The sequence below is a fragment of the Ixodes scapularis genome, unplaced genomic scaffold (assembly GCF_016920785.2).
Source record: "Ixodes scapularis isolate PalLabHiFi unplaced genomic scaffold, ASM1692078v2 PGA_scaffold0__279_contigs__length_252992795, whole genome shotgun sequence".
Classification (NCBI taxonomy): Eukaryota; Metazoa; Arthropoda; class Arachnida; order Ixodida; family Ixodidae; genus Ixodes; species Ixodes scapularis.
Genome location: NW_024609835.1, coordinates 92,246,769 through 92,273,846, shown reverse-complemented (window position 1 = coordinate 92,273,846; position 27,078 = coordinate 92,246,769). Strand labels below are relative to the sequence as shown.

General features: G+C 43.1%; 1 pseudogene; it reads left to right on the top strand.

The window, feature by feature from the left end:
* The window catches only part of LOC8053351, a 53,905-nt pseudogene that overhangs the window by 14,353 nt on the left and 12,474 nt on the right, over nucleotides 1-27,078 (top strand).

Here is a 27,078-nt window from a genome sequence, read left to right as displayed (position 1 = left end):
GCATAGCTACTGTAGCGGCAAAACGCGGCGGAACCTCACACCGACCGACGGTTTGTCGCCGCGGCAGTCGCGTGAGAGCACAGGCACAGAGGATCTCGCGTTCTCTTGATGGTTCCGAGCCCCTTCGAGATTCTCTGAGCTTTCAGCTTCGGCCTTCAACTCCGGCGGCTGCGCTTGTCCTCTCCATTGACGGGTGACCCAGACGACGATCTTCGCACGATCGTGAAAGTTTCTATTATCATGTGCTAGATCTCTCGTGTTGCGACGTCGCCACGCGCAAAAGGGTCGAAGACGAAGACATTTGGTACGCCCGGTCTGGCGCTACCGAAACGTTGAAGGGCAGGTTAGTGACTTGCTACTTCGACTTTCCTCCGTACAGCTCATGGCGGTTGGCGGCTCAGAAACAAGGTTCGAGCTTTGATCGGCAGGAAAGGCGTTGCCATGTCATCGTACGTCACCGAATGCTGTGTCTCTGATTGATCTCCTTTTGTTCGCAATCAATGGCACGCGAAAAAAAAAAGTGTCGGAGCCTACTTGTTTTGTGGGCTAATAATTCTGCCGCGCAGCAAGTTTTGCGTCAAGGCTGCACGCTGCGCGCGACGTTCCGCCGCGTTCTGAAGCTAGTGTGGCCGCACCTTAAATATGAGTTATCGCCGACGGTGACCTGCCGTAACGCGTTCATCCGTGTCAAGTGACACCTAGTTCAGAATATTTCCTACACCGGCGACCGTCGGCGGCGAGTAATAATTTGTCCAGTAAATTCGGTCCGGAGGCTACTTTCGGCGGGGAGTCATACTTAGCCCAGCATATTTCGGGCGAATTCCGCTCCCATGTTTGTAGCGCGTCTCTCCAGCTGGCAAATCAACCTCAGACTTGTGATCGCGCGCTCGAAGATTTTTTGCAGCGCCCGCCCCGTGAAACGCTTCCAACCCCGCCGAAGCTGCCCTATCCGGAATGGACGGAGCTTGTCGGAAGTCGACTGAAAGGCGCTATGTCATTACCATTTACTCGACCGTGCGCGTACGTGGTGCGCACTCCGGTGGACCATCGGGTCGGACTGGTTAGGTCATGTCGTGCGGCTCGAACGGGGTTAAACAAGCAGGCCTGGAGCGTGCAGATGGTAAGTGCTAACCTATGTGACCCTGAAGGGAAGAACGAGAAAAGGAGCGAGGAAAATTAAAAGAGGAAAGCAACGCAAGGTTAGGCCTGTCATATAGGAGTCTATAGGCGTGTTCACTTTGCCGTAACCGAGTGTCTTATTTTGTACACTGCGCTGTTTTTTTTTTGTTTTTGTTTTCTTGCACAATGAAGCTAGGGAAGAATAGTCATCGACTTCGAAGGTAATGGTTTGTTAACTCTGAGCTTATGGAAGTCTTACCTGCAATCTCAGCTACCACCAACGCCGGTCGCCGCGCGTGCCCCACCGTTCCGGGGCGGCCGAAATTCTTACGTGGTCTGTGGGGTACTAAAAATGGGCCCGACCTGCGACGCCTATTGCTTTTGCAGCTGGACAGTGATAGTAGATATTGGTTGTCGGAGAGTTCAATTGGCTCGTCAAGTTCGAGCTTATGAAAGTTCGAACAGCGGCAACTTTAAACGACAGACTGATTCCGGCGGGCGGCTCCAAAATAGCGAGTCCATCTTCCGCTCGTCGAGTGGGAGCCTGTCCCACGGAACATATTTCAGTCCCCCTCACAGACATTAGAAACCGCTCCAGATCTACCTGTTGGATTCAACATTAGTCCGCAGATCACCATCGGCAGGCGGAGCTGGCTCACGAATGACCAAGCGTAGGTCCGCATGCAGACTCCCGACACACCGGGATAGATCATAAGGGGCCAAGGAATAGCACAGCGGACGTATGACGTAACAACTTCAGACAGCAGTCAACATATAGCGAAAAAGGCCCGGTTGAAGCTCTTCCTTTTTCGATTACTTCAATGACCAAAAATGATTCCTCGCAATCGAAGAGCACTACGAATTCCAGGTCCTACACACCCGCGATAAAAGTAGAACCAGAGTAGAACTCCTCAATTAAGCAAGCTCGAGAAACACTCCACTACCGAATAAATTGAAACTGATCGTGACCACTCCAATGAAGTCGGTAAGGACATGAGAGTCGTGTGTGAAACAGATCCAAAACCATATAAAGCTCCAGGTACCCAAGCAAAACTGAACCTAACGCACGCATATTACGCGTATGGCGCACTCTGCGCATCCCGGATTAATCAGGATGATCGAGACACGCTCAGTTCATTTTCGTCATTTCTTTCTCGCAGCCACGGCGGAGATCGTGCAAAAGTTTGAGGTGACGCCCAGTGACACTGAGGTGAACCCTGGCAAGAATGTTACCCTCCACTGCAAAGTGCTGAACCGTCGCGGTGACTGCGTTTGGCTGAGAAACGACCACACGCTCGGGCCCATGCCCGGTAAATACAACTTTGAGGTGGAGCCGGCGGACGGGGACTGTTCGCTGCAGATTGTCAATGCCACGCTCGAGGTCGACGACGGCTCGTGGAGGTGCCAAGTGACCAAGGCGACGCGGAAAGGATCTCCCATTACATCCAGCGTCATCCGGCTCATCGTTCTAGGTATTTATGCACGTATTTTATTGAAAACTTCAGGAGGAATAAAAGCCGTCTGCAATATGCATAAAAATACCCAACAAAGTTGTCCATTCAAAAGAAGAAAATATATATATATTTACATGGTGTCGACGAAAGGTGGACAAATTCGATATTGCGGTAACTACGCGTCGCACCAAAAAAAGGCTTGTGTCGTTTTGGTCCTGGGCCAGGGGCCTATTTTTACATCACAGCTCGGCCAATCCGCGTGTTTAATACGCCACGCTGCGCGTGCGCCCGCCCCGTGCAGAACCAGGATCACGAGCAGATTCGCCGAGCGGTGAATGACATTCGATCAAAAGGACATTCGCTTTCCCGTCTGTCAGGGGTATTATTTTAAAGGGGTTTCCAGAGACGTCTCACAATAAGGTCCGACGTTTCGCAAATTACAAATTTTTTTAGCGCTAAGCTTTTTAGCAAAACTTTCTTCACCAAATATTGGTAATTTTTTTTACCTAGGGAAACACCACTTCTTATGCATATGTTACCGGTAGGTTTCTTTTCATTTGTTTCTTTCGGGAAGTTCAGATAATGTTTGTGTAATTTGAGCCCAATCACGCCAAGAAAGGTCTTACAAAAAAGCCGCTAAGCACTTCCCCAAGTCTCCACTACCTTCGTGTTCGGACATAATATAAAGAAGGTGCAAAAAACTTCCGCTATTTTTTTCAGGCCGAACGAATTTATTTTAATATTTTAAATCCCGTCCAGTAACACTGAATGAAATCCAGCACAGTTCAACCGAAGCTCTTGATTCGCGTCTTCAATATTTTATAAACCGTATTCGTAATTGACAAGAAAAGAATGGCCGGAAGGTGTTTCAGTCGCGCCACCTGCAAGGGGATATTCCTACCTCCGATTACATTCCTTGCATCTCGTAAGCGTGGGCGCAGCTCAAGCCAGAGCCTTGTCGCTTTCATACTTTCAATGCATATAGTTCTTCTATCTATCACAACATAGTATGTAACCTCTACAGGTTGTTTATTTGTTTTTGTTTTATCAAATGCAGATTTCTAAGAACAAGCAGTGAAAGCTGCAGAAAATGTGGTTTGTGTGAGTTATATATACGTCCAGACGGTTAATATGTACAAAAGAAAATGCAACAAAAAAAAATGACTAAATTTTTCAATTTCCAAGTGAGAGCTAAAAGTAATAAAAAATAAAATGGGTCTGTCTACCTGTGCCACCAAACGGTATAAGAGGTTTAAACCAATAAAAAACCTGTCATACTAAAATATGACTAACGAAAATCACTTATAACTTTTTGAATTAAGCGGTTTAAAGTACCCGTTTTTATTTAGAAAGGCGCCAATCAATTATATAGGCCAACCCAGTTTTTAAATATCCTAAATCTTTTCTTTTGAATGCAGGCTTTTCTAAATAAAAACCATAAAAGAACAGCAACGCGGTCTGTACATGCGGGTTATAGGAGTAGATGCACAGTATGTTCATGAGGGAACGCAACTAGAAGATGAATACCGAACATTTTCTAATTACTTCCTTTAATTAAATGTTTACAAGCACATGTTTATTGAAAGAAATAGAGGCAATCAATGTTGAAGGGCAACCCTTTTCTAAACATCCTGGATTGAGCGCGCAGTTGAAGTTATTAATTGTCGAATGTTGTTCTGCAAGTTTGATGATGCCAAAATCAAACGCGCGATGCCAGCCGGAAAGGCAACCCTCGCTTGACGACAGAGGGTCACGCGTTGACGACGAAGTGCGCGTCAACTATTTTGCACCACAGAGCGCCGGACCTGAATGTGGTCGGTGTTGCGTGGCTGGTGAACTAAAGCGATGAGCCGCCTTCGCATACGCCACAAGTTGCTTTCCTTTCCTGGGCTATATCACTGACTTGAACCCGTGAGTAAAATATTTTTCAGTGATACCGCGCAGCAAAGCAAACCAACTGGTCGCGACCGCTAAAATGGCATCTCTCTAGTTCACCAGCCACGGGACACCGACTGCAATAAGCTCCGGAGCGCTGTGACGGAAAATAGTGACGCAAATTTCATCACTAACACGTGACCCTCCGGCGTCAAACGAGGGTTGTCGTCCCGGCGGGCATCGTGCGTTTGGATTCCATATTGACAGATATCCAGAACAAAACTTAACAATGAATATCTCAAAACGTTTGCGCTATCTAGGTTTTTTAAAAAGTAGGCTGCCCTTCAACATTGATTGCATCGATTTCTTACCATTTGTCTCTGATCGTTAATTTAATAACCAAATCTTTTAAATACGAAATCTATTATCCCTCTATCACTCTTCCGACCACATCTTTTTTCTCCCACAGAAAAACCGCGCCCTCCTCGCATGGAAGATGGCTCGAGCCGTCTGCGACCCGGGGAAACACTCAAGATGAAAGTCGGAGACATTCGGGACATCAGGTGCGTGTCTCGTAAGGGGAACCCACCAGCATTGTTGAAATGGCTCTTAGACTCCCAAGACATCTCCCATCTGGCACAACAAACGAACCACATGGACGAAGAGAATCCTCGCACCTGGAAAGCTGTGTCATTTCTTAACTACACATTCACTGAGGTAGACAACAGCAAGCAACTTCAGTGTGTTGCATACCACAGTTCATACGAGAAGGCAGTCCAGAAACCCAAAGCCGGTCAACTCGGTCAACTCGGACATCGAGACGTGACTGTTACCCTGGACGTCATGTGTAAGTGTGATATCTTAAACTTTTGGTTCTCTTTTACATAAAAAAATGCTGACAACACTGTACTCTACACCTTTTGTTGTTCAGAGCTTGATATGAAGATAATGCCAAAGTGAGGGAATTGCGTTCAAAAATTTACGAGTGTTCAGCGCCAGGTCAACGCTAGCTAGAAAGCAAAAACGTCACTTTGTTTTTTTTTACGTCACCTAACACAAGATAACGCGGTGCCCAACTCAGATGAAAGCACTAAACGTGCGTCCACCTGAGATTGGCCTTGTCACTAAAATAGATGAGTCCCAACGTAACCCTAACGCAGCAATAGTGTCCAATCTGTGACTTCTGATAACATGCGATGGTTGACATAAAATATATAACGCTATGGCACTGACATCAAAAATGCATCACCTTATCAATTTATTCTTTATTTTATTTACCCTACAGTTTCCGACCCAGTGACAATCGTTCTAAAATCTGAGTTCAGGGTTACATAGTAAATGTTTTTAGTCAAGGCAGAAAATATATTGTACCTGAGGACAGTTCCGGACTCAGAATCCCTTCAGGTTTCCTTTTTGGAATGTGCTCAGAAACAGTTCGCCATTATAGCGATAGAAAGCCGGAATGTCGGGTCTATGCCTTAGTCTGGCAGGAAGAAGACTTCCGATCAACTGCTCTCAAATTGCTGATCGGTAAAAATGCGGGAGAACCTCCTCCCTCAGGCCGAGCTTTCTACCTACGATAACTTCTCGGTGTATTGCGGGCCCGCGCAGCCGGAGCACTATCATGGAGTGCGATGAGCGCGTGCTGGAGGCAGAGCTTGACTTGGGTTCTTCGCCTTTCGAAGGTTTTAACCTTTTCCACAAGGGCTCAGTCATCTTAAATGCCGTCACTTTGGTATGCGTTAGAGCGTCGTTTTAATCTCTGCTCGCCGCTCGAAGGCGCTCACGAGAAATCCGTGATTTTCACACAGTCTTCTTTTGACTCATCTATATGTTCTTGCGTTGTCCATGTTGATATGGTCTATTAGGTTTCGTCCCGCATACCAGATACGGATCCCACGTTACCAAGAACGAAAGTAAACGAAATACGTCTATATAAAACAGAAGTATTTAGAATACCGTGTGTCTGATGAGGTCCGTAAGGTTTATGCTTGACATAAAAATGACATTGAAACTTTCGCGTTTTTTTCTTAAAAAAAAAACACGCGCTTGTTGATATTTTTTTTTCTTTAAACGAAACACAGCCGTATGATAAGAACTCTAAACTTCTATATTGAGCATTATTTATACTCAACAATCATGCGCCGGATTTTCATCGTTCAATGACGTATCCATATACATGCCGATCAGATATCTTGACATTTTAAAAACCTCTCGGACAATGAGGATGATAACTGCACAACGTCTTGCGAAAAACTTGGCTAGATCAAAGCATTACTCTCTGCTAGTAAGCCGATGAAACAAAGAAAAAAAAATAAATGACGGTAGCAATAATTGAAGAACCAAGGCGTTAATATGCGTAAAAATACGGAAAGCCCCTGTTCCAAATCGAATAAAATATATCAGAAAATTGATATAGAGTAATGTCAAGAGTGACTAAAAGGCCTGCAGTACGTATTATCATCACGGGCTTGAGAGAAAAGTCATGTGCTATATCGTGAACAAGCAATATTCTTGCCAGTGACGTGTTCGCGCTGTGAGTGCATCGTGCAGTGTATCCAAAGTGCTTACCTTTATTTTGTGTTTGTGTTTTCCCCACACAGTCCCTCCGCGTATCACTCTTGTAGATCCCCCTACAACGGCCACCTTCAACGTCAACGAGGTCGTTGCTTTCAACTGTGAGGCTGAAGGAAACCCTGTTCCAGAGTGAGTAGTCAGTTCAACAGTTAAATATCTGATGGAAGATGAAATAGAAGTAATACATTTTTGAAAATGATAAACATAAATTGTTTTGAGCAGTTTTCTTCTTTTTGTTTTTAGTAAGACATGCACTCAAAACAAGCAAGCTCATGTGTTCTTTCACGTTCCTCACTCAAATATTTTTAATCACGTAAAAAAATTGCAAATGCAATACAGGAAGGGACTTTAATTGCTTACTGATTAACTGAAATAAAAATAAAAATCAGTGTCTTTATGAAGCCTGCTCGGTGATATTATAATTAACAGTGGATTAAGTTGACGTGTACAGTTAATAATCGCAGTAATGCAGTCTAACTTGTTTTCAAAGCCTACTTTTGTTAATATATTCTCAAATTTTTAACTTCTTACATCGAAGCACCAATTTTTCCGGCTAAGTTTTTACATCAAAGCACCAATTTGTTCGGCTACTTTGACCTGGAATCTGGATTATTGTGCGACGGTGCATTGAATAAGCTGCAATTTTTGAAAACTTTTAGATCTGGTAGATTGTAAAATCCAATGTTACTTCGCTGTTATTTTTATTTTTCTTGTCCCTCCTTTTCCCAATATATATATATATATATATATATATTATTTGTTTGTGTGGCTGAGCCTGCGCGTCTTTTCGTACCCGGTATACATTGTCGTTTCAAAGAATACGTCAGAAACACTACACAAGGCCTTTTCTCTTCTCGCAGGATCAAATGGCTGAAGCAAAGTGAAAAAGACCCAAATGTCTGGACTGCACAGGGCCAGAGAGGGAAGCTCACACTCTTAAATGCTTCCTACCACGACAACGGCGTGTACCGATGCGAGGCCACCAACACCATCTGGAACCAATCGCACGTGAATAAGTCTCAGGAGATACGCATTGACATCCGAGGTGAGCCAACTTGAGCTTTCAGCACAACGCGGCTCTTATCACGTGAGAGCGTACCGGTAGAACCCGGTTATATCGAAAGAAATTGAAATCGGGAAAAAAAAAACGTCATTCCTCACAACAAAACAGGGCGTTCGGTCACCTATCTGTTATCAAAATTTGCAGAAGACAAAAATAATAATAATAAACGCATCATAGTTTAGCCGACATCTTGTGGACCCTGAGATGGGGAGGGATAAAAAAAAACGGACGAACACAACAAAACAGTTTAGCATGCATTGAATGTCCTGCACAAAAAGTACCAGTTCGACAGGTCAACATAGATGTCGTAGTTCAGCGAGAACTCCCAGGAACCAACGAGTTTGAATCAAATGACCGCAAAAGAAACCCCGAAACCCGACATTAAACTCAATGTCCGCTAAACGCAAAGGCAGTTGGTGTAGCATGGACAAAATAAAACGAATACACGTCACGTCAATATTCAAGCCCTAGAGTGTCAATATCACTTAGAAGACTGCAGAATAACAAACCCCGCTCGGAACACAAAGCCTGACCTGGAGAAAAACACGACACGCAATGCCATGTCTCTGTTAGTATTCATGGGAGATCGACCCAGCCTCGAGGCTATCACCATGGACGGATGGACGCTAACGGCTGTGCCCTTTATATCGGGCAATAGGTGTCCCCATCTAGCCTAGAAACTAAAAACCAAAAGTGTGACTCCTCACGTCGCCCTCCTAAACCAGTATGCTCCCACCCTACAATTTTTAACTATCACAGGACGGTTTCAGATATCACCAGGATGAGCATTCTAGGATCAGGCCAAAAAACTAAAAACATGTGTCGTGATATTGGCTATGTTACCATCACATCAAGTTGGAGACGCAAGCTCCAGACATGTAGAAGTCACTAAAAAAGTATTTAGGTTAAGTTACTGAGTACTGGCCTCAAAGGTTATTCGAGTAGAGTAGAAATCACTCAAATTGTAAAAAGTAGCCAATTACTTTTGAAGTTACTTTTCGATTTTTATGGTAAAAAAAAGTGGGTAGGTTGTGATCCGTTAGCGAAACTCTGCTTGACAAACAAGTATAAGGCTGCTTGTATTTTCAGAGAAATGCTTTAATACCTATTTCTGCGTCGGCGTGCTTAATCGTTTTGTACTTCTTTTGTTTTTGGTCAATAATGTACCGCGGACGTACCATATCTACTTTAGGGTTTCGCACTGCCTGAGCTTCATTTTGCAGATAATGTTTGCTGTCTACCGTGTGGCGTAAAGTACATCTAAAAGTACTTGAAGTAAAGTACAAAGTAAATTAGAGATCGCGTACTTTAAGTAAAGTAGTATGTACACCGGGTACAATGCACTTGAAGAGGTAAAGTACTATAAATACAATGTACTTTCAAAGTAAAATACAAGTAATTTTGAACACAAACTTTCATGATACCCTTTGATTCCCTATACAGTAACTTTTTTGAAGGAAATTAAAGGCGCATCATTTTTTTTTTAAATGCCCGCCAATATTGGGTAAAGTCAAGTCGGCACATAGCAGTTATTTTACTCTCGCTGACGAACTATTGAACAGTAAACACTTATAAGGCACTTATTTGTATCGGTCTTACAGCCGCCATTACTTCACCCAGAAAAAGGACCAGATGACGTCTCCACAGAAAATAGCGCGTTTTCGTGTTACGATGCTCCATTTTTTTTTTCTTTTTTAATTTGGGCAATGTATTTTTCAGTCGCACTTTTCTATGAAAGTACCAGCAAAAATATTTGAGTAAAGTAAAACTTACTGGCACATGCTCAAAAATGTACTTCAAGTTTATTCTTATTTTTTTGTGTGAGAACGTTGGGAGAATTACTAAAGTCTCTCAAAGGATCTTCGAATCTTGGGAGACTTGCATATTCTGAGTTTTGGAAGGAAAGGCAATGCGGAGAGGCCACATTTGCGTTGCCCATTAGCACGCGATTCTTAAGATACAGCACAAACTACGGAAGCACCAGATGAGCTTCAGTGCGGTGGCTACATTTTGTAGCCTCCATTTAGTGATGATGCAGCGTGTACACCTGCTGTATAATAAGCGAGAGTTCCTACGTTGCGGAGAAGCAGTGACAAGACCTTGTTACAAATGCGTCAAATTTTATTGAGCTTCGGGACACAAAGACGTTAGTCTTCAGCGCTTATCCCGATTTTACTTGGCCTGACTTGCGACGTGTCTGTCCGCTCTCCGCGCCTCGTGGCAGGGTTTTTGCAATGGGGGGGCTCGTGAAAAGTTTAAAGGGTTTCGGAGTCTTCAAATCACATCTTCCCTACGCCACATGCTTGCCCCTCTATGCAGTTATCAGCTGATCTTCTAACATATTTCTTTTTTCTTGTTCAGGAATGTTTGTTGATACGCGAGCCTACCACTAAAATTTGAGAGTCATTTGTAATTTGAATAGAACCAACCGCTGGGCGCAGCGTCATACCCAGAGGTTTCAGCTGCCTTGCGCATGCCCATTGTGAGGGAACGCGTGCAGTTCTTTTGACTGCCCGGGTCAGGCTTGCGGAAAGCTCGGAAATGTTGAGATCTCCGTGTAATACGTCATGATTCCCTCGCGCCGAATGCGACGGGAAGGAGGGGCTTCAAAGTAGTTTCCAAAGCGCTGTTGTGTCTACTTGGTGCACCAATCTGAAATATAATTTTATGTTTTCGTAATACAGGAGGCCGCATAAAGACGATTTAGGTGTTTTCTTTTTCTCAAATACAAAACCGCTTCAGTTTCCATTTAAGTTTTAGAGCGCAGTTCTTAGGCGCCCGTTTCGGTTTGAGCGGCGTCGGCGTCGCCGTCGCCGTCGACGTCGCCGTTGGCGTAACCGCGCGGTGCATTATGGGTAAATTTTCCCGAAGGAACCCGAGGTCCTCCCGAAGGACCTCGGGTTCCTTCGGGAGGACCTCGGGAGAACCTCGGGTTCCTTCGGGAGGGCCTCGGGTTCCTTCGGGAAGACCTCGGAGGACTTCGTGTTCCTTCGAGAGGACCTCGGCAGGACCTCAGGCTCCTTCGGGAGGACCTCGGGAGAACCTCGGGTTCCTTCGGGAGGACCTCGGGAGGACCTCGAGTTCCTTCGGGAGGACCTCGGGTTCCTTCGGGAGGACCTCGGGAGAACCTCGAGTTCCTTCGGGAGGACATCGGGCGAACCTCGGGAGGACCTCGGGTACCTTCGGTGACCTCGGAGAAAGGGTCACGTGACCCCCCAGGTCACGTGACCTCCCCCAAGTTCACGTGATCTTCTCCACAGGTCACGTGACCCCTCCCCCCCCCCCCCCGAGAACACGTGACCATCAGTACCCTTCCCTCCTCCTCCTCAAGAGCTGCAATCTAATTCGGCATTACAGGGAGTTGTAAACGGCTTTCATTTTTTAGTGACTGTACATCTAGCTTTTGACGAAAGGTCGACTTAGAAAGTCTATATGATTCGAAATAAAAATTTGTCATGATAAGTGATTTTTAACAAACAAAATCAAGCCACCCCAGTATTTCATAGATGCTCTTTTTCTCACGCTGGGACTTCGAAGAGCCAGAGAACAGAATAACGTAAAAGACGGAAATATTTATTTGGGCATGTCATCTCCACTGACCCTGGAGCAAGGCGACTGGCTCGAAAAGAAGAATGACCACGTGGCCATCTTTCGTTTAACTGTTTTTTTTATATATATAAATTGCCTCACCTCTTTTCAAGGATTGGAAGGCCATTCATTGTTATGTTCCCTGGTCATGTGACAGCTAGCTGCGGCGTTGAGACTAACCCTTGAATTGCATGGATTTCTGTGGGACGTAGTCTCCGGTAACGATGTGAAATAGCCCTCATCGACTGAAATCATGCCTCTTCTTTTGGTACAGGGCTGAAGTAAACGCCACTTGTGTTACCTTTGCTTGGTCCGGTTAAATAAATTGTATTACTTAGACATCTTTGACATGTAAGTGATGTTGACAGGAATGGAAAAGCCAGTCAAGGTTAAGCAGGTATCTTGGTAGCTACGCAAGAAGCTAACGACTGCCATCTTTGTGGCTCCACAAATAGAGCGGCTAGTCACTCACATACAGCGCTGATACGCAGAGCGTGACGCACATGCGCACAGTCTACTATACTGTTTCGTAGAAAGGAGCGACAATTGATAATGTGTCTGCTAAGACTTCTAACGTTTCAACCATGGTTTTAATAAACCAAAATATCACTAGTGTACCTTTTTTTAATTAGGGGGGAGAGGGGTGTAGGAGGTATAAAAGGTTTGTAAAAAAGGATACCTGTATTACGACTCTCTTAGCCTTGGGACTAAATAGGTGGCCAGGAGGTTCCCCAGAGAAGATGCAAAATAGTGCAATTATTTAGCAAACATATTTAGCAAATCTTTTTGGAATTCATTTTTGGGGACAATGCACGTGAAAAGTTGACACTCGACCTTAATATAATGCCTTGATATGCAATTTTTAGTAAAACATTGGTAGGGTGCGCTACGGGGCGAAAAATGTCATCCTTGTACACGATTTCAAAACCAAAACTTAGCCAACAAATCATGTCCCTGGCGTTGAACCCTCCCCTTTGCATTTCGTCACACTGCTGACGTCAGCTGCGGCGCGGAAACGTGGCTTGCGGACCCGGTACTAAACGTCCTATTGTTCTTTGCGTGTCTTAATTGTTTTATTTATTGCCTATTCGCACCACATCGTTCTTTTTGTATTTTGTCTGCATTACGATACTTTGTACGCAAGGAAGTAATAAACACGCAATATTCGTTAACATACTTTAAATGAATTGGTGCATTTTGTTTTCAAAATTATGCCGATTCTGTTGAAAAGTTATTACTCCCGAAGGGTAATGAGTTGTTATAGTGTAAAATATGTGCAGCTTGAGATTTCCTTAAGAGGAGAGAACAGCGAGATGCGCCTGAAACAGGCATTGCAACCATGTAAAAGAAAATGATATAAAAACATGTAATTATTACATATACAGCGAAATGTACTACCGAGCGTAATATTTTGCCATTGGCTGCAAATATGTTTGATGGCGCTTCATATGTTTCGCAAATCGCAGTTATTTTGTTTTCTGCGAAAGTTTCTTATGTAAAATGTTTTTAGGGATGGCAATGAATAATTTTCTTGACAATATTAACATAATAATAGTTAACTCTTGCTTAAACACATTTAATCTAAAGTAATTTTTCAAGCTGTAGAGCGTGCTTATGACGTGCTTGAATATTTAAATCAATATTTTGGCAGCGGTTAAAAACGTTAACATGCTTGAGAAAAACAAAATCTTATTTTGCCGCAAAATTTGCTAAATTATCAAGAATGACGACTAAAGTGCGGATAAGAAAACAATAGCTGGAAAGTTCCCTCAGCTAATTCTTGTTTATTTCCGTGACTACACCGAAAATGCTATAGGTGTCATTACTGACCCCTTTTTCTACGTGGCGCTACGTATCTCAAACCTCGGTCTCAAAAAAAAAGAAGAAAATTACCGAAACACCATCTTACAAATTCGCAAATATCAGTAAATTGTAAGACTAAAAAAAAAAAAAATCCGTTCAAGCTTTTCTTTTTTTTTTGTATTACGGGTGATGTTTTGTGATGGTGATCACCGCTAATTTTTAAGGGCATCTCCTTTCTTCTGGTAGGATCCCCAGAGTTGAAGACGCTTCCCGAAAGTGGCCATTTGGAGGTAAAAAAGGGAGAGCCGTTCGAAATTGGCTGCATGGCCTCTGGATATCCGGAACCCGTCCTCACTTGGAGGCACATGGTAAGGAAACAAGAACAAAATTTCAGAGGCAACCCGATCTTGGAAATAACACACCGTTTCCACGTGATCGACTACACTTTGTTTTACCTTTAGTCCAAAGACAGCCAACGCTACGAACTGATGGGACCAACCAGGTAGCGAAAACACGCTATGTTTATGTACTTCTTCTACCATCGCTGAACGAATCGTAAACAAAACAAAGCCCAATGACTTTAGCTTTTGACGCTGCTTGATTTCTCCAATCACTTCGTAGCTTCGGCGGCGTCTGAACTTGAATTGAAGCATAGAGCGGTGCTTGGTGCCGCGCTTTAGTTCGTATAAGCGTTCATACAGTGATGCGAATGTGTGCGTTTCATAAACGAGGAAGAGTATCTTAAAAAAATTAATACCTTAAAATCTATAGATGATTTTAACGAGATAACATCAATTATTGCGGCGAACGCGAAGATAAATGTATGTTGAATATTTTCATATTTGAATATTGAACATTTCTTTAATTGTATCGAATCACATATGCGAAAAAAATATGATGAGCTAAAAGAAGAGTACTTCGTAGTAATATTATAATATCCACAGGGTTGATATTAAAACAAATTACGTAAAAATGAGCCATTGGTATCTTAATATGTGCTGCTTTATTTGGCTTTACAATGTTTTATTTTTGTAGTAAATTTTCCAAAAATACATTATTGCGGGCTTCGTATATGAGTTATAGGTTCTGGGAATCAAATATAACAGGCTAATGTTTTCAATATTTTAGAGCATATCTTAAGATTTGCTCCTTAATGGTTTAATTAGTGAATGTAAATATCATTTCCATTACAAACTTCGTGAGCCTCACCAAAAGCCACAGAGTCAGTAAATGTTGTGTAGCTTTCAAGGCGCATGGCAAGCGCAGTGGTGCATTAAAGTCACCACTCGTGCACCCGACCGGGCTGGGAGGTCCGAAGATGTGCCCGGGCGGTTTGTCCGTCTCTTTATCATTCGCGTTTTCCTGCCACCAGAATTGTGCCTGTTGAACGAGACGTAAGCTTAGCGCACCACCGCGCTTCCCGCGCACTTCATAGCATTCTCAAAAAGACTGATTTAGTGGTTTACAATGACGCTGACCAAGTTTTTAAGTGAAACATACGTTTATCTTCACTAGAAGTTGGTTAACAGATCTTGCCCAATTATTAGACTTATGACGACCAGTAGCCCCTATGTTATGTCTCCCTGGCCCAATAACGCACCTTCAGAGACAAAATTAACGGAAGGATGCAAGAATTTTTTAAATAAAACCTTGTAAAACTTAAATAAATATCCGAATATTTATACGCTTGCTCGACAAGATATAAAGTTGCGATCGCTACAGTATCTGAAATAGGAGCTGTACAGGGGTACATTCCTGGTACCATATGTAACACACCAAAACTATATGTAGACTTTCTGTCCAACGACGTCAAGCTGGCGATACCAACTTTTACGAGCGGCTTGATAGTCGAGTGATACAACTTATTAAAATACCTAATGTACTCATTAAAGGCTGCAGTAAGACAATAAAGGTTTTTCTGGCCTTCTGCAAAAACGGAGTGTTTTTTGTTTTTTTTGTTTTTGATATGCACATTTGTTAGCTATTGGATATATACAACGTACTGAATTGTACGTTGCTTCTGACAGCTATCAAACCGCTCGTAAAAGTTGGTATCGCCAGCTCGACATCAGTGTACGGAACGTTGAAATGTAGTTTTGGGCTGTTACATCTGGGAGTCGGGGCGTACCCCTGTACAACCCCAATTTCTGAGAGTTTACCGGGGTCACTGCTTCTATACTACGCGACGCTGTTACCGCGAACACGACATTGTGTGTTTTTGTGTTGTATTTTATTTCGAAAGAGTATTGGCGGGCACAGCCGTTTATACCTTAAGGTAGTTTTCCAAATAGATACTTTCCACCCCAGTTAATAATTTTGCCGGCAGCCTTTTGATTCTAAAAGAACAGGATTAAAAGATAACCATTGCTTGGTCAAGCTGGCAGTGCCGTGCTGTGTACATTGCCGTGTTCATTACTTGAGTCACTGTAAATTAAGTTGAGAATATTGATCCTGACAAAAACGAGGCTGCCTTTCTTTGGTGCTTCGCTGAAGACTAGATCAAAATTCGATAGCATTTGCCATTAATATTATTTTTTTATGAAATCCAGGTTGAGACAAACTTCTTTTCCTCTTTCGGTACTTGCGAGCAGCCGAGCGAGCCCATCTTTTTTTCCTAGCAACACGCTTTTTCAATCTGTTCCGGCGTCAAACCCTGTCCCAGATAACCGACTCTTGAGGGTATGTTTCTATTCTAGATGCTGACATCTCAATCTTTTTATTGCATAATATCAGCCAAAATAGTCTTCCTGTTTCCTTTTTTTTAAACTTTGTCATTGAACCAACCTCCTGCCAGTGCTCAATGTCCGCTGTCAAAACAAGATGAACAAATAAAGCAAACAGCAAAGCAAAAGTCCAGTGATGATTGTTAAAAAAAAAAGGTGTAGAGGAATTTTCAGTGGACCAGATATATCGTATATAAGGTACCATATATTATGCATCTGCGTGGGGGCGCTCTTGAGTAAAAAGACTGAGCATTTTTTAACTTCATTTTTGCAACATTACATAACGCAATTGCTGGGACATTGGCATTTTTATAGCACTAATTGTATGGTATAGTATCCCTAAATTTTGTTGAAGAATTTCTTTAACTCCATGGGTTCAATTTAAAATTTTTAGGAGTAACGACTTTCTCCGGAATACTTGCAGAACGACTCATCTATTGATGTCAACGCTCTGGTAGAGAAGAACGCCCTACGCATTCGCTCTGCCAACCACATGCACGCTGGGACCTACGAATGCACGGCCAACAATAACTACGGCGAACCTGCCGTTCGCTTTATTAGCGTCAAAATTATCGGTGAGTGTTGATCACACATATTTTGGCAATATTTACCTAAACCGCGATAGCTTATTAAACATTACGTTATTTTTTCGTCACAGTTAAGTATAGTCCCTTTCAGTGCACTCAAACAGTAACTTGCATTGCTTTACATAAAGAGTAATTCGTGTGTCACGTTCCAAGAAAACTCACACAACATGCACGCCGCATATGTGTACCAAATGCACAAACTTATGCAACTTTGCATATATATGCGTATTTTCGATTTAATTCTGAAAAGACAACTCAAAACAGAAGGCCGCCATCCAATACCTGCAGGTTTGTAATGCCCTGAATAAAGCAAGTAGAAAACGTAACATTACAAAATTCAGGTGAACTAAGGGAGCGTAGTTTTCAGTTCTAAACAGTAAGCTTTTTGTTTTTTTTATCCAATTCGAATGTTTTTTTTTTTTCGTATTAAGACACAAATTTGCTGAGTTGTTTTATGCTTTTTGTTTAAGTGTGGTCTCGACATATGCACTCTTTACTCGTTTTATGCTGCTGCTTAAATTTGTGCCACAAACAAAATAAACAATGAGACTAGAAAGAGCAGCAGTGAACGCAAACGGCGTCAGTGCGACAGCTGGCAGAAGCGAGACTGCAATATAGATGGTGAGTTGGCAAGGCCACGCGCGGCTACTTATCTACTACATTCGGTATCTTGAATATTCTGCCTAGAATGTTCGGGAGTGAGTTAGAGCGAGACTGATTCGGCAAGGTTATGTTAGCGTCCTTATTGTTAGCACTCAGGGTAAGCCTAAGCTCGAATCCTCTAAAAGTGTGGAGGAGCGTTCCTTCTTGGCCACGCAGGCGGCAATATATATTAAGCGTTTAACTGTATAACTGCAAAAACAAGAATATTTGAGATAAACATCTTGAAATAAGGTGCACTTTGGGAGGAAATTGTAAGAAAACAATCTAAAGAAATGCACATTTTAAAGGGACACTGACAGGGTATTTATGCTCGCCGAGGTTTTTAGTTGTACGTGACATATGAGAGCCCAACTACCCAGAACACAATTTGCGGCTCGATATTCGGATTCTATCGGCCCGAAAACCGGCGATCGAGAACTGGCCGGTGCGAGTCGCGCTCAGTCTCTTTCCCGTGGTCACGGGCCGTTTTCTAAGGTTTCGACGCGGCCACCAAATTTAATCAAAGTCGTGGGTCATTGAAGGCACACAGTCAATATTAAAAATAGAAAAAGAAACATGAAACCCGTTTTTGTGGCTCCCAAAAAACTGCAAATATGTTGACTGGAAAAAAAGGTAGCACAGACAACTGGAAGCATTCTGTGCGTTCACTGCATAAATCTCAACATGGCGTCGTTTCGCGTATCGTGGGACTAGCTGATGGTAGCGGACGACGGACGTTGGACCTCTACTTCAGAACCGTCGTTCACGGTACCGGCGAATTCTGTCTTCCTTCGAACGAGAAATTTTGGACCGATCAAAAGAACTGATATTCATCCCGTACGACACGCCCCACCGGCAAGCCGATTGCACGAAGACGTCGCCGAGCCGTCGTCCCTCGTCGTGGCTGAAGACATCACTCGGTCAAACGCAAAGCACGAAGTGCGTCCTTCGAGTTGAATACGCACGCGTACGGTTTCGTTACGAGGTGCGAATGTGGCCTGCCCGACTTCAAGCCGGGTGTTCATGTATTGAAGGGAAATCAGCAGCAAATTTCCGACATACACTCAACCGGCTCTATTTCTACGCATGAAAGAGTTCCTTCAGTAGCTCGGGGGACAGGCGTCCGATTCACACGCAGCGGGCCCGGGTTCGATACCGGGTACCATTCCTTTTTTTTTTTTTTTTTCAGGCATTTTGCGATGTTTACATTCCTTTTTTTAACAATTATCATTGAAAAAAAAAAACAATTGTTGTGGACTATACGTCGCCGAACTAAAGGGTATGGGATTCCATTTTTGACACCTGCGAATTCAATGTAGTCACTTCCCACAAAAAGCAAGGAACATATGAATCGGGTAGCGTCCACTTTCCGAGCTTCGCGTACCTGTTCTACAAGAATTGCAGCCAGCCATTGATCCCGACCCGTTGATCTTTCGGAGAATTGTGCACTCTGCTGCACAATGCCACTTGTAGATGCAGGACATGTGATGCAGCTCTTCACGCAACATCTTGGGAGAATTCTTTTCGGAGCCGATCACGGGAATTCGCTACGGCATTCAGGCACCCACTACTAACTGCCAACACTTAAATGTACAAAACAACGCATCCTGAAGTATAGAACAGCGAGCGGAACAAACATAACTGCAAAGGAATCGCACGGCGAATGAACGCATTTCGTCTGATACGTGCGGAGAAAGAAAAAAAAAAAAAGAAACGCACGGTCGGGTATAGCTACGTGACTTCCGCCACTCACTCTATCCTCTCCACTACTCCGTGGGGTGCGGAGTTTCGGTTTCGGTTTCGAGCAGTTGTGTTTTTTGGCTTTATTAAAAACATATGTGACTCTGTAGCAAAATATTAATTCAGGAGTATTCCGACAACCATAATGAATCGCCTGACAAAAAAGGAAATAAAAATCGGGGGGGGGGGGGGGGGGGGGGGCAGTGTCCTCTTAAGAGGTTAGTCGGAGCCTGTACGTAATTCCAATGCTTCAATTTAAATTTTAAAAAAAAATTCAAGCTACCAATCAGATGAAGTGTGCAGGTTACATCCCCGCCCCTGCCCGTTTCGATCTGGATGAGCATCGTACCGGCTTGCGGTCGTGTATCACTACTGTGTGATGCACGTTAAATACCCCAGGCTAGCGGTTGTACTGCACTGGCTAAGTTGCTCATCTACAGCTGGGAGACTCGTCGCCTGTTGAGGCAGACCAAGTTCTAGGCTGTATAAACACACACACACAACCCAATCTTTTTTTGTGCAGGTTACGCTCGCCCCTCAGATAACAGCCCCACCCCAATCACAGAAAAGCAGCGTGGGCAACCCACACACGTTACATATATCGTCAGTCTGATGATGTTAGCGCGCAGTGTTTGGCCACATGTGTCAACATAAACAAACACAACGTTCTATTAACTTCACGCCATAATTCCAGAATTCAAAACGCACAAAAGATAATTTCAACGACACGCACATGGCAGCTGCAAAGGCACATCAAAGAGAGATTGAGAAAACCTGACATGCAATCTGAGATATCAAGACATTCATATTCACGTGCTTTGGTTACAAACATTTGATACCAAACGCCTGAGTGTACCTTCGTAATCCAACATCATTATTTTTTTTTTTATAACAGGCGAGCCAACGGTGAAAACGACTGCGCAGTGGACACAAGGTTTGGACGGCAGCCGCAACGCACAACTTCTTTGCGAGGTGTACGGCGCCGATCCAAGAAACACGATTTGGTTGCGCAGTGACGGGTCCTCGCTACTCCAAGGTAAATCCTTGCACCTCTCCGTCGACGGCAACAACCACACTGCCAGGTTCAACAGTGTGAGCAATCTGGACTACGACAATTACACCTGTGCCTCCCAGAATGAATACGGCTTGGCCTTGAGCACTGTCGAGATCTCGGGTGAGTCACACCGGCCAATCGTTGGCAGACGTGAATTAAGAAAAACTAAAGCGGCAGTGACCCATGCAGTTCGCTGGAATCATAATTATTTTACTGCCTACATTGCACTTTAGTCATAGTGGCTACACTGTAGGTGTACGCATATTTGAACAACTTAGATAGCTATTTTGCTTCAGTCGCACATATACTAGGCGTCAACTATTTTGTGCTATATTGCCTAGGTCAGCATGGCGTCCACAGCTCTGTTGCCCCGCGCTGCTGTAACTGTGTTTGGCTTTATCTTGCGTCTCATTTGCACGGGCTCGCGCTTTTAGCTTTGACAGAGCTGGAGTATTGCAGAAGCTACGCTAAGTTTGGTGACGCAGCACAATAAAGTTGACTGAACGGTATGTTTTGTTTAGTTGGTTGATAAGCATCTTGTTTGTTGTAGCCTTTTGACGGCAACTTTGTCGTTTTGTAGTAGCCCAATACAAAACCCCTTCAATATATGTGCCTTCTTGCATCCTTCTACGTATCTCGCTATCTTACTTTTGTAAGATCAGGGAATTGTGCACTCCAATTGGGGTCCTTTCTGATTTAAAAACGTAAACACTGTAACACTGTAATAATTTTCGGACAAACTGTAGGGTCCGTATGAATGCTTCAACCTTCTTTTTTTTTTTCCAGAATTTCAATAGAGGTAAAATTTGTTTTTAAATAGTGAGGCTTCTGAAATCAGAAACAACCAAGTCTCCCGTTCTAGAGTAATTATGGGAGGAACTATTATTATGAACTATTAAATCACTATCTATTGCCTCATCTTTAATACTTCCCTGCCAAAAAAACCGTATAACCTGTTACCTATCTGGTTTATGAAACTGAAAATCTAACCAAAATTATTGTTTGGGAAACTGACCTTCAAATAACAAACAAAGGAATAAGTTCGGAAAGCATAAAATCCAGAAAAATCCAGCTAGATTTCTACTTCCATAATCAAAGTAGCGAAACGGTATAATGGGTTTTACGGTCGGGTGGTCGATCGCATGTGGCTATAATAAGCTACTGCCAAATATATCGCATATTCTACAAAAAAATATTATCCAAAATAATTTACATAACATATTGGCAGAGGATACCCTTACTTTCTTAGTAGAAAAACCCCGAGACATGGAGATAAAGCAACGAGGCATGGTTTGTCTCCTGTGCATCAAAAACGTTCATGAAGTCAGGGTGCTAAAGAAAATAGAGTAAAGACTCAGCAGAGCTGGTGACGAATTATAGTAAAAAAAATACAGAGACAAGAATCTAAAAATGACAAGTACAACACCTTCCCAGGTACGGTGTTGTTCTTCTCATTTTTAGATCCTTGTCTCTGTATTTTTTTTTTACTATAATTCGTCACCAGCTCTCCTGAGTCTATACTCTAATTTCTTCAACAACCTGACTTTATGAACGTTTTTTTGATACACACAAGACAAACCATACCTTGTTGCTTTGTCTTCATGTGGATATAGGTGCTTGTTTTGTAAGGCTTGCTTTATGAAAATTAAGCTTCTGAATAACATATTCGGACTCTAACACACTACAGGTTTTGCTTTGAGTACTTATAGACAAATTGACTGTTTTTAAATAAGGGTCTAGAGGCCAGAAAAATGTTGTCATATTCACGCCGTCTCTTACTATAATAAATCAAGATAATTTTATAAACAGCGCTTAGGAAGCCTCTACCGTATCCGTAACAGAAAACGTGAACACTGTTTTTTATGTGAGACTTGAATTCGCTTATATTTATGTCCTTTGGCCATACAAAAAGCTATTACCAAATAAGTGACCCTATAGATCTTTAAGCTCCTGTGTTCTTTGCCAATCACAGGAAAGCCAACCGTGAAAGCAACCATGCAATGGACACGTGGGTTGGACGGGAGGCCGATTGCAGAACTTGTTTGCATAGTGCACAGCGCCAATCCATCCAGCACGTATTGGCAGCAGAGTTACGGGACCCCACTCATCGAAGGCAAGCTCGTAAACCTCTTTGCCGCCGGAAACAACTTCACGGCCAAGTTATACAATACAAGCGAACTGGACTACGGCAACTACACCTGCGTCTCTCAGAACAAACACGGCAATGCCAGCAGCACTGTGGAGATATCAGGCGAGTCAGAAAATTTAATCTTTGTGAAACGTGAATTCTGAAGAAAAAAAAAACAATAAAATTTATTTCGTATAATAGTGACCTTTCCATAGTCTCAATTGCCTTCTTTTGGTAATACCTGTCTTGCACTTTCGTGCGTGCTCGAACGAATTCAAAGACACTTTTTAAAGCTCACTAAAGTGGCAAGATACTCGTTGATAAGTTTTGATGAGGGCTGTGGCAACCTTTTTTGAAAAAATACGGAGTTAAAATTTCAGAACCGTTCGGCCAAAACTTAGCTCGAAGCCGCGCGCTGATGCAGAACTCGTTACAAATCTGTGTACAGCATTGGCATTTTGTGATTAAGCCATCTCATTTAGCCCTACGGTTTTATTACCTAGGACGTGTTGCGCGGTGACTCCTTCTCCCTCACTCCGAGCCAGGTGTGCGCTTGACTTTGCCGAAAACGAATGGGCTCGCTTTGAAGAAAACTTGGCGGTGTCTGTCTGCTCGCAGACCCCGGGAGAAAGGAAAGGTTGAAACGGTTCTCACGTCAGCGCTTCGGACCAATGGGAGCGTCAAACGGGACAACTGACAAATGAAAGACACCACCAGGTTTTCGTCAGAACGAGCGTTCAAATGCTAACGCATTAAAAAAAACGTATACTCCTAATGCGCGTCAGGCACTTATCCGTGTCATGTAAGAAATTGCGCCCTGCATATGATAGTATGAAACTCACGGGATTTGTTAACATTTTAGGGGCCAGGACTAATATTCGGCCATCTGGAAATGAAGGTGTCATCTCTGCAGATGTTGTCATGCTTTGCCCAATAAAGTCTGATATGAGTGTTTTTTGGTGTTTGAGGTTCGCTGTAGATTGCAGGGAGGACTCTTGTCGGGTCTATCGTTATGACTGACTGTAGACGTAGGATCCTGGTTTCTCTACTACCAGTTAGATTTGGGTCATTGTTGCCTTAGTGCAACCATCAAAATATGTGCTCACTGTCAAGCCAGCTCATACTGTGAGAAGAAATCCCAGAAGGTTCGCGGCCGCAGTTGCTGCAACGTTAATTTTTGTTTTACGTGTCGCCTATATTGCCAAGTGGTGTTCGCCTGTTGTAATCCCAGACAAAGCAGTCACAGGTGATCTGTGTAGATCCACTGGCACAACCGGCCAGTTCCGGTTACGCGCGCTCCGCCGCAACACTTTTTTTTAAGCGATAGCTGCTAGTCGAAGCTTCCTAGGGAAATTACAAGGTCGCCCTTCGAGAAAACTCCCGGTGACATTATCAATCCAACGATCGGTCCTAGCCCCCGCCGCCAACGCCGAGTTTAAAGGGGCACTGACACCCCAAAGGTCGTATTTATTTTTATTGTCTAAAACGATGCAAGTTGCAGCCATAGACATGCAAAAAAAACCGCATCGCGAAAAAAAATTTTCCCGCGCGCACGCGCGCCTTTTTATTTTTGGCGTTTGATTTTCCCGCCTCTCGCCTCCTCGCTTCTTTTGATCGGTGACGTCAAAAATCAGGAAATTTAGAAGCTTTGTAGGCGGCATCTTTATAACATTTAATGACGGCAATCCTAAAACATGTTTTTTAACGCAATTGCGAACGCACTACGGCCCTTCTTTTTGAAATACCTAAAATCGGGAGTTCGTTGTGGTGCCGTCTCCTGGATTTGTATCCTCCAACGGAAAACAGGCGACACCGCTCAAAACCGGTCCGCCGCAACGCCGGCGCTAGCCGGCGCTCGCTCCTTTCCTCCTCGCTTTAGGTCGCCATGGCAACAGCAGGGAGTGGTGACAGGAAAGGGGACTCTCAGGTCTCCGCAATTTTTGACGTCAAGGCACCGGCGCCGATCGCGCGGGAACTTCGAATTCGGCATTCGGAAATTGTTTTTTTACTTCACGAATACTGAATTCCCAAATTTCAAATTTTGAGGGTAATGTCCCGGCATCGTTTTCGACCGTTTTGGATAATAAAAAAAAATATGATTTTGATGTGTCAGTTCCCCTTTAATAGAAAGGAAAGCGAACATTCTCTTTGTCAAACCGGCTTTTGAACCAGCAAACCTTCCAAATGTTTTTTTTTTTTTTTTCCGAATACTTTGTGGTGCTTCGGATGAGCGCGAAGGCTACAAGTCGAGCGGACGAACTTGCACGCCGTATGGCTAGAACCCGGAAAGTCCATAGCGGGTCCGAAAAACGCGAATTGCAGCTACGTCGTGTTCAGGAGATTCGTCGTTGACGATCTACACAGGAGACATGGGAGATGAATCTAGGGCTGAAGCGAAAACAGCGTGAAAATCCTTAAGGGGTGGCGCAGAAACAATAACGCGCGTCATGATTTTAGCGTATTACTCGAGCACCGAACCGCTGTAACTGACACACTCGTTACCCCGTATAGTAAATGTACTCAAATGCTCGTTCGTTTCTGCCCTTATTGAGGATCTACTCGAAAATCTTAGGCGCCAGAGGAGTCGATTCGCTGTGGGCCATTGTCGCTGGATACCACAGCTGCGTTCCTAGATGCTTGTCGAGAGACGTGGAGGTCGATAGTGAGAGAGGAATACTGAGCTTCGTGTGCATGAAGCATATAGTGACACGCGGATGTTTGCATGCACTCCGTGCGGTTTATTTTTCTATTTTTTATTAAGGACAGCGCTAATACCTGGTGTGGTGGTTTGTTGTTGCCGTTTGGAGGCAATTCTACTTTGGTTCAGTATTCCACAAAACAAAAAAACAAAAATAAAGGCTGCATAATACCGGCATTTGCGCGTCATATTGCCCATCTCGCTTTTTTGCCTTGGTCCAAACAGGGAATGGTTCACAAAAATTTATATAGCACACTACTTTTCCATAAAATGTGTTACTGTTCCAGCGTAAAGGGATGTTCGATTTGCGGTAGGTTCCTTTCGTGCGCTACCTTCTTTTTTAATGTTCCCATAAATATATGCATTTTTTTTTTCTTTTCGCGCCTCTCAAAACAAAAACTCTCAAGTTTTTGTTTCTGAAGTTTTGTAAAAGCCGACCGAGTTCATAAGAATAACGTCAACACTAAATATTAGCTATTTTCTGTACTTTCAGCATCGCTGACAGCTATCCGTGAATCGCCTTTTAAGTCCATTTTGCGAATAGCAGTGAACAAAAGTGTTATTCTAGCACTATAAAAAGGAAGAACTTAGTATTTCTGTAAAGACAACAATACAATCAGAACGAAGGATAGATTATCTATTGATCTCTCTGCACTCACACGTATCACTGTACAATATTTCAATAATATCAAATACCTTCCTGCATCACATATGCGAACTCCTACATGCTAGATTTCGTGCTGGAAGTATTCCTTTGCAGCCATCTTTTTTTGCTTACTAGTCAACGTGATAAAAAAGTTGTCTTTAACTCCCAACATCTTGTGTGCATTTGACATAAAAAAATTTAATGAAAGACAACAAAAATCCTGCGCACTATATCGAACGCAAAAGGTAAACTCGCAATATTTACCCCTCTGAACAAATTATATGAATTGATATCTGATATGTTCATGGGACACATTTTCATATTTTTTGATATTTCATATTAGTTTCATATGTCAAAATTCATATGCTGCAAAAATATTTAATTTGCTCATGCCACAATTACACTTCGGGCAACCTTAATATACAATGAAAAAACAGTTAGGGCGCAGGCGAGCTGGTGTAAGTTTACCATTTTTTACCACCTGAGACTGGGTGGAAGAAACACGACGACGTCTCAATTTTTAAGGGGACTAAGTCTGCCTCAGGTACGATTAATGAAAAAACAGTTAGGGCGCAGGCGAGCTGGTGTAAGTTTACCATTTTTACCACACATTTTTACCACACCATTTTTACCGCACATATTTAGAAACAATTCGTATACCACTAGCATCAGCTGAACATATACATTGAGCGCATACACATACACGGCACATCAAATATGAATACAACAGCACCCCCTATAACTACTACTGAACTCTGCGTTCCCGCCTTATATACTGGTCGTTTTGAAGGTGCGGATTTTTTCGGTGACCCCCTAAGCAATAACTAATATCCCTGGCATGTTTATCTTTCTCCAGTAATGTCACAGCATTGAGAATATCTTGAACGGCTCAAGGAATGAACATCTTAGCAAAAAGTAAACGGTCATGCCATAATTATTTGAAAGCCAATAGACCGTGCCAATAGAACATGTATGTGAAGAATTATTTAAGTCAGTTTAATTTTATAAGCTCTCTGGTGTGTAGCTGTTGTGTATATAGTATGCTGTGTATGTGTGCGCGATCTGTCGCGTGCTGTTTTCAATGTTAGTGTTTTCTTGTTTTTGCAGCGAACTTTGTCTCCCCCCCCCCCCCCCTCCCCCCTCATGTAATGCCTCCGGGCGCTTTGAGGGAACAATAAATGAAATGAAATGAATGAAATGAAATGTGGCTCCAAGCCACGTGTTTGCATGCCCGCATGGCACGTTTTATACTGAAAAAAAAAATTTAAGTTATTTCTATGTTTTCTGGACACATTTTCATATGAGAACTTATATATGACATGAAAACTTATCATATAAGCATACCGGTTCTTAATTATCGGATATCAGTTTTTCGGTATTT